This window comes from Diorhabda sublineata, chromosome X, assembly GCF_026230105.1.
Source record: "Diorhabda sublineata isolate icDioSubl1.1 chromosome X, icDioSubl1.1, whole genome shotgun sequence".
In the NCBI taxonomy this organism is placed as follows: domain Eukaryota; kingdom Metazoa; phylum Arthropoda; class Insecta; order Coleoptera; family Chrysomelidae; genus Diorhabda; species Diorhabda sublineata.
This window is the reverse complement of record NC_079485.1, coordinates 20,143,417-20,151,454: the sequence shown is the minus strand read 5'-3', so window position 1 is coordinate 20,151,454 and position 8,038 is coordinate 20,143,417.

The window sequence follows — 8,038 nt, the reverse complement described above, 5'->3', positions numbered from 1 at the left end:
CTCAGTTGTTTCTTTTACATTTGAATAAACAAAAAAGAAGAAAATATGAAAAACCGTCAATGAGAAGTTTTTTTTCATTAAGAAGTGTTTATTGGTGTATAACATGCCAATTCTATTTCATTGATTTTTGTGGCTTAATCACTTCTAGAACTAAAAAAATCATATATCAATCTATAGTTTTAATGGTGATGTATAAGAGAGTTGTATCATAAAGCTTCGTGAACGTCAGATATATATATATATATATATATATATATATATATATATATATATATATATATATATATACAGTGCTTTTCAGATAAAAGTATCCACCTTTAATAACTTTTGTAATACTGGTATTTAGAAAAAATCCAAAAACACGTCAATTTATGTTGAAAGGGGCAAGCATTATGGCTTATTTAAACTTACTGGAAAAGCCACCCCCTCACCCCTGGCAGCATCCCCTTTATTTTTTTAAATTACTTTTCATATTTTTTATGTAAAATTTGGATACTCCTCTTTGAGCTGATTTCAAAAATGTATAATACTTGTAGGTTAAAGTGGTTAGTTTATGAGATAAACAATTTTTCTTTTAAGAGCACAAATTTTACTTATTATTTACTTTCACCTTATTTGCCTGTACTAAAATGGGTTGTACAACAGTTCAAACTCTTTAATATTTGTCCGGGATACAACTTGATGATTCTTCCCAAGCGCCAATCAGCAACGAAAGTATCTGGACCAGGACCAAGTCCCTGGACCAGGATTAAGGAACCAACCAATAGGTCAGCTGTCTGTATCTTGGTGGAAAAATTGTCAGGTCATATTTTGAAATGAAATGGTTTATTGTCAGAGTCGGTGGTAGAGCTGTCTGCCATTATGTTTTCATCGTCTATTCTAGACACACTAATCCCCTCAGTATCCCCATTTATCTCTCTGTCCCTTATTACTCTCTATGCTATGTTAGCGTGTGTTGCTTGAATATCTATAAATAACGAAAATAATTAAATATAGGTCATTTTATCCTAGATGAACATTTGTAAGCTGATAATTAATATGCTGCTGTGATAAAAAGCGAGCAGTAAGTCGAGAGAAAACTAATCAGTTGATGCATTCAAATATGCGATAGATGCTTTCGCCTAACTCATACCTACCTAATAACTAAGTATCAGCGACTTATAAATTTCGGTTTTCGAAATTTATTTTTAATTTATTTTATTTTACAATATTTGAATGAATACAATTAATATCAAGAGCGAACTAATTATAAACATTATAAAGTTGTTTACAAAAGTCTTATTTATAATAAAATAAATGCTGATACATGTTTACGAAGTTTGATACAATTGTGTTGTTTATAAAACGTCCTTCAAGAATTCTTTACATGTAACTCCTCCATCCCTAAGAATGAAAAATGACGGAGGTATTTTTCATCTCCTGTTTTCTTCTAATTCGATGTTTTCTTTCTTCGTTTCTTCAATTTTCTGTTTTCTTACAAACTTATATTTATATTTACGAATTAACCAAAATATTATTAAAATTATACAAATTATTATTATTATAGTAAATGATCCAATTGATACATGGCTTGGTGGATTGTAAATTTCATGAATTGGTTTCATGTTTTTAGCAATGTTATTAATTTCATATAATTTATTAAAATCTATATTGGTTAAATTAGGAGATTTATAAATTTGATTATTTAAAAATTTAAAGTTTAGTTTCGGTAATATTATTGATTTTTCTTTTTTAATTTGTACATTGGTTGAGAAAATTTCACTTCCTATTTGTATACTACAGTTCTTTGAAATTTTTATAATCGATGGATACATTATTTTAAAATAACGGTCCGAAACACATTTAGAATTACATCAGTTTCAAAATTTGGAATCACTAAAAGAATCATGTTACTTGTTCCAATATTGTTTCTTGAAGATTAATTTCACTAATTACACAATTTTTACCAGAATGTCCATTTAACAATTCAACAGTACAATTATCTTGTAACTTAAAAGTCTCTTTACAATAATGTTTTCCTTCTAACTCTGGGCATTCTTCTTTAATAAAAGTAACTTCTTCTTGACTTTTGGCCAAGTAAGGTTGAGGAGGGATAAATATCGTATGATTTTGGATTATGGGATATAAATGAAAAAATTCATAGGTTTTCACAAATGGGTAGCAAATATTATTTTGGATTTGAAAAAAGTTACTTGTGAACCAAGAAAGAGATAATATGTCGAAATATTATTAAATTTTGGTATTTGTTCTTTATTGTAAATAGTACTTAAATATTTTATCATTTCCAAAATTTCTTGACTTGATATAACTGAACTGTGAATTGTATTTAATTTAGAAAATGTTACTGCATTTTCAATATTATCAATCAGTGTAATTAAACTTTGACAATCCAGATTAATTTGTGAAATTGTGCTTTGAAAATTATTTAAAGTTATTATTTTATTTTCAATTGAAATGTGAAATTTCTCTAAGAAAGTTTTTGTTGATTGATCCATAGAGTCGTAATCGATTTGTTATAATGATCAATTAATTTTTTATGTAATGATATTTGTAAATTAACTTCGTGAATTATTTGCTTTTGATTTTGTTGTAAAACATTTATAGCATTATTATATCTTTCTTCATCATCTGAGTCTAAAGTTCTAAAAAGCCATTTATCTAATTTACCTACTGCATTTATTAATCCTCTTTTCAATCTTAAATGTGGATAAATATTTTCTGATTTTTTGTAGAAAGTATTCCGCTATATGCGGAAACAAAACGACAGTCATAGGAACATATGGGGTTAATGAAGACGACACAGTAAAAACAAAGATGACTATTTTGAATGTTTGTCCGAAGAAATTTCTAAAGTAGGCACCTCAAGAGAGGTAATTATCCTAGGAGACCTAAATGCAAGAACAGGCAAGAAAATAGACGATCAAATAGTAGGAAGATTCGGGGAAGAAGTAACAAATGATAATGGAAACAGACTTATTACATTATGCCAACAAAATACATTAAAAATACTGAATGGCTTCTTCCAACACAAAATGATACATAAATACACATGGGTACAGCATACACGGGACTTAAGATCTATTATAGACTATATAATAATGAGACAAAACACAAAAATTAGAATACAGGATGTTAAAGTACAAAGAGGGGCAAACTGTGGCAGCGACCACTTCTTACTTAGAACAAAAATTTTACCTTTCATGCAGATGAATAAAATAGAAAAACAGCAACAAGAAAAAGCATTTGAAATAAAAATTAATAGATTCAATCTAAATAGCTTACAAGAAGAAAGTGTAAAGAACTTATATCAAAAACGTCTAGATGGAAAACTGGTACAGGAAAATTTTGACAATCCGGAACAACACTACAGCTTTATCAAAAGAAGCATGATTGCTGCAGCGGAAGAAGCCTTGGGAAGATCCGATAACACTAGAAGACCAAAAACGTACTGGTGGGACAAGGAAATTGAGGATCTCATAAACGATAAGAAAGTAAAGTTCTCCAAGCTTCTATGCACGAAAAATGATAATGATAAAAGAAATTTTAAAGAAGCACAGACAAAAGTAAGAAAAGCTATAACAAAAAAGAAAAACGAGACATGGGAAAAGACCTGCACTCAAATAAACACATACCTAGGAGGCAGCAGAAACCCAGAAAGTTGGAAAACCTTAAAATCTCTTCGAGAAGATAGATCAAATAATCTTATATCGCCAATAACATTAGAAAAATGGGATGAGTACTTCTCTAAATTGTTTACAGAAACAAGACCAGAGTTCAAAAATCAAAGACAGGACAACATAAACATCATCACATCTCCGCTTAAAATTACAATTAAAGAAGTAGAAGACGTTTGTCAGTCACTAAAGAATCGAAAATCTCCAGGCCCGGGTCAAATAACACCAGAGTTAATTAAAAATGGCACTGAAAAACTTTTTTCTCACCTGCAAATGCTTTTCCAGAAGTGTATAAATGGTGAAGCGCTACCCCAAGAGTGGAAAACATCTTATATGACTACCGTATATAAAAAAGGGGGTAGAGAAAATTGCGACAACTACCGGGGACTTACAGTGCTGTGTACAATATCCAGAATTTATGGAAAAATCATAAAAAATAAAATCGAACAGGAATATTGCAACATGGAGGCAGAAGAACAGGCAGGCTTCTGAGCGGGGAGGTCGACTATTGATCATTTATTTACGATTTCGCAAATAATTGATAAGAAAATCGCCAAAAATCAAGAACTCCACCTTTTGTATGTCGACCTTCAAAAAGCATATGACAGCGTACCGCAAGCACAACTATGGGATGCCTTGGAAAGAACAAATATAAATGCGGCCCTAATTAAAGCAGTACAAAAACTGTATGAAAACAGTAAATCACAAGTAAAAATAGGAAACAAGGTCTCAAAAGGATTCTCCATCAATAAGGGGTTAAAACAAGGATGCTGTCTGTCGCCCACACTCTTCAAGATATACCTGGAACACGCACTAGCACACTGGAAAAGGAAATGCAAGAACATGGGCATCCCACTAATCGATTCCACACTATATACCCTGTGTTTTGCAGATGACCAAATAATCTTGGCACAGGACTACGAAGACTTAGAATATATGACAAGAAAGCTAGTAGAGGAATACAGGAAATGGGGTCTAGAAGTAAATCTTAGTAAAACGGAATATATGTGTATTGGAGGAGAACAACAAAATTTAATACTTGAAGAAACACAACAAAAAAATAAGACATTGTACAAAATACAAATACCTAGGCATGATCATCACTAATGATGGAAGATTAGATGAAGCAATAACACGAAGAAATAACCAAGGAAAACAAGCAATAAGACAACTAAATAGTGTATTGTGGGACAAACAAATATCCAAGGAAAACAAACATCGAATATACAATAGCATAACAACATATAGTAGCGAAATCTGGCCTCTAAAAGAAAAAACAGTCAAAATGCTTGAAGCCACAGAAATGGATTATTGGAGACGCGCGGCAGGAATATCAAGACTGGAAAAAATAAGAAACGACAGAATCAGGGAGATCATGAAAGTCCAACATACGATTACGGAAGACATTAGGGTGAATCAGTTAAGATGGTACGGACATGTCCAAAGAATTCCTGAAGACCGCATACACAAACAAATTTTAAATTGGGCACCACAAGGAAGAAGAAAAAGAGGAAGACCAAGATTAAGCTGGAGAGAAGGTATCGAGAAGGATATTCGAGAGAGAGGATTGGAAGATCTTTGGGAAGATCGAGAAAAATGGAAACTGGGAATCGGAAGACGGCGAAGAACGTTTTAACCCGATTAATATATATATGAATAAACAAAGTTATGAATTACATTATTAAGTTTCTTATATATATATATATTCTAATTAATAATAACTTTTTATTATTATAGTTTCTAAAAGTTTACTAATTTAATTTTTATGTTTTACTTATTTTTTATCCATTAATTCTAAATCTTATCTATTCTTATAACATAATAATAAAAAGAAAGAAAGGTCTTTGTATAAAAATCCATTTTATAATTTCTTGAATTGCATACCATTTTAATGAATGATAATATTTATTTTTCCAAAATAGTTCTTCAATTATACTTTCATTTAGTATCGCATTCAATTTTCTATTGAAATATTTTAAACTTATATTACTATTATTCTTATCAAATTCTTTGTTAATTGTTTCATAATTAATAACCATTTTCTCATTTTCATTATTCATGTCTTTTTTATTAATCATATTATTTTTATTTTGTATGTCCAATATATTTGTATGTAATTCAGGTTTTATGACATAACATTCTTTTTCTAATATATCATTTTCTATTTTTATAACATCATTTATGTCTTTTTCTTCCAGTGTCATATCATTATTTATTTCATTTATTTTTCTGTTTAATTCTATTACATTTTCTTTTACTTCACTTTCATTATCATTTTCATTCATTTTTAATTCATCTAATTGCGTATATTGTAATTTTACATTTAATTCCACTTTATCAAATAATTCTAATTCTTCTTTTATATCATTATTCATTTGTTCTACCATTATAATATTTTCTTCCGAATTCTTTTCTGTTACATTTAATTTATCTTTTTCTTGTTCATCAAATAATTTACTAAGATCTAGTTCTACTTGTTCATTTGTTTCTTTACAATGATTTATTTCTGATTCTTTTATTTTTATTAATTTTTAAATTTTTGGTGATGAATTATTAGATGTAAAATTTATTTCAATTATTTTTTCATTGGATTCTGGTTCGTTAGTTTCTATGAAATTTTCAAAATATGTTAATGGATCATTAGGAGTAAAATTTATTTCTTCTATTTTTGATTCTTTTTCCGAGGCTCTTTCCGTAAAGATTTTCAAAATTTTCAAATTCATCAACGTAAGCCATAGCGTCTTCTAAAGAGTTAGGCTTTTTTAAATACATATTATTGCGTATAACACCTGAACATCCCGCTATAAAGGTGTTCAAGGCTGTTTTCTCACAATAATTTATTTGACATCTCATCAATTTCGCCTAAATTTAAATTGTTGCTAATTATTTGTATAGTTTGACTTTTCAACAATTGAAGTCTATTTCCAAAAGCTATTAGATTTTCATTTTTAAATGGTCTGGTTCTAGCTAATTCTTGTAAAATGCAATCTAAATCACGTCTGTCTGTAAAACACTGTATCAACGCTTCTTTTAATTTAAACCAAGTACCCAATTCTATCCTATTTCCTACCATTAATTCAGCCTTATCTATTAATTTCTCTTGTATACATTCTTATACATGGTTATTAATGTCTTGATCGTTATAAACTGAGTACGTCTCTATTAAGTTTTCGCATCTATTTATAAATTTATTTAATGTATTTTTATTTCCACCATGTTTAATGTTTTAATGTTTAATGTTTTCTAATTTTAATTTGAACAATTCCCAATTTAGGGTTTTTGAGCTTGAAGTTGCCATGTTCTCGGAATTTGGATTATCTTTTAAGTTTAATTTACAAAATGTATTTAATAAGTTATCTAAATCGTTCATAAAAATTATATGTTCAAAATTATTAGATTATCTCTTCCTTATTCAGAGTTTGATAAGAATAGATGAAAAAAGGAATAAAAATAAGGAGACTTGGCACTTACAGCTATCTGAAGTCCTGAAATTCCTCGTCGAACACGTAGGTCTAGTGCTGCTGTACTGAAGTACGTAGTCGGAATTTTTATCGCACTTTGCGCAAAAAAATCGCGACCGCACTAATCTGAATGACTGCGCCACTTATAAATTTCGGTTTTCGAAATTTATTTTTAAAAATTTTATTTTACAATATTTAAATGAATACAATTAATCTCAAGAGCGAACTAATTATAAACATTATAAAGTGGTTTACAAAAGTCTTATTTATAATAAAATAAATGCTGATACATGTTTACGAAATTTGATACAATTGCGTTGTTTATAAAACGTCCTTCAAGAATTCTTTACATGTAACTAGCGACAGTTTTTTACCAAGATACAGACAGTTAGTTGACGTATATATTTATCCACAGTTACATAAAAGCTGCCATCAGTTGAATTTGTATTCAAGAAAAATCATGGAAAATATAATTTTTTTTAATGTCGGAGGCACCAACTGACTATGTTATAGCACCGAATATTAACAGGCCAAATGACAAGTTAATTTTACTTAATATGACATACTCAAAAGAAATCATTTGATCAACAACACTGTACAAAGACCTATTGATCAAATGAATTCTGATGTTAAAAGTTTTTTGCAAACGACTGAACAACTCATTTTTCTATTCAACTAGACGAGTCAACTTTACCTGACAATGAAGCCTTATTATTAGCATATGTTATACGATTTGTTATGGGCGAAGGAATTCATGAAGAGCTACTATTCGAAAAAAATTTTAAGGCGAATACTTAAGGTGGATTAATACTAAGGGATTTTTTAAAGGAAAATTAGATTCCATTCACAAACGTTATTTCGGTGGCAACATATGGAGCTCCTGCAATGTTCAGCCGATATCGT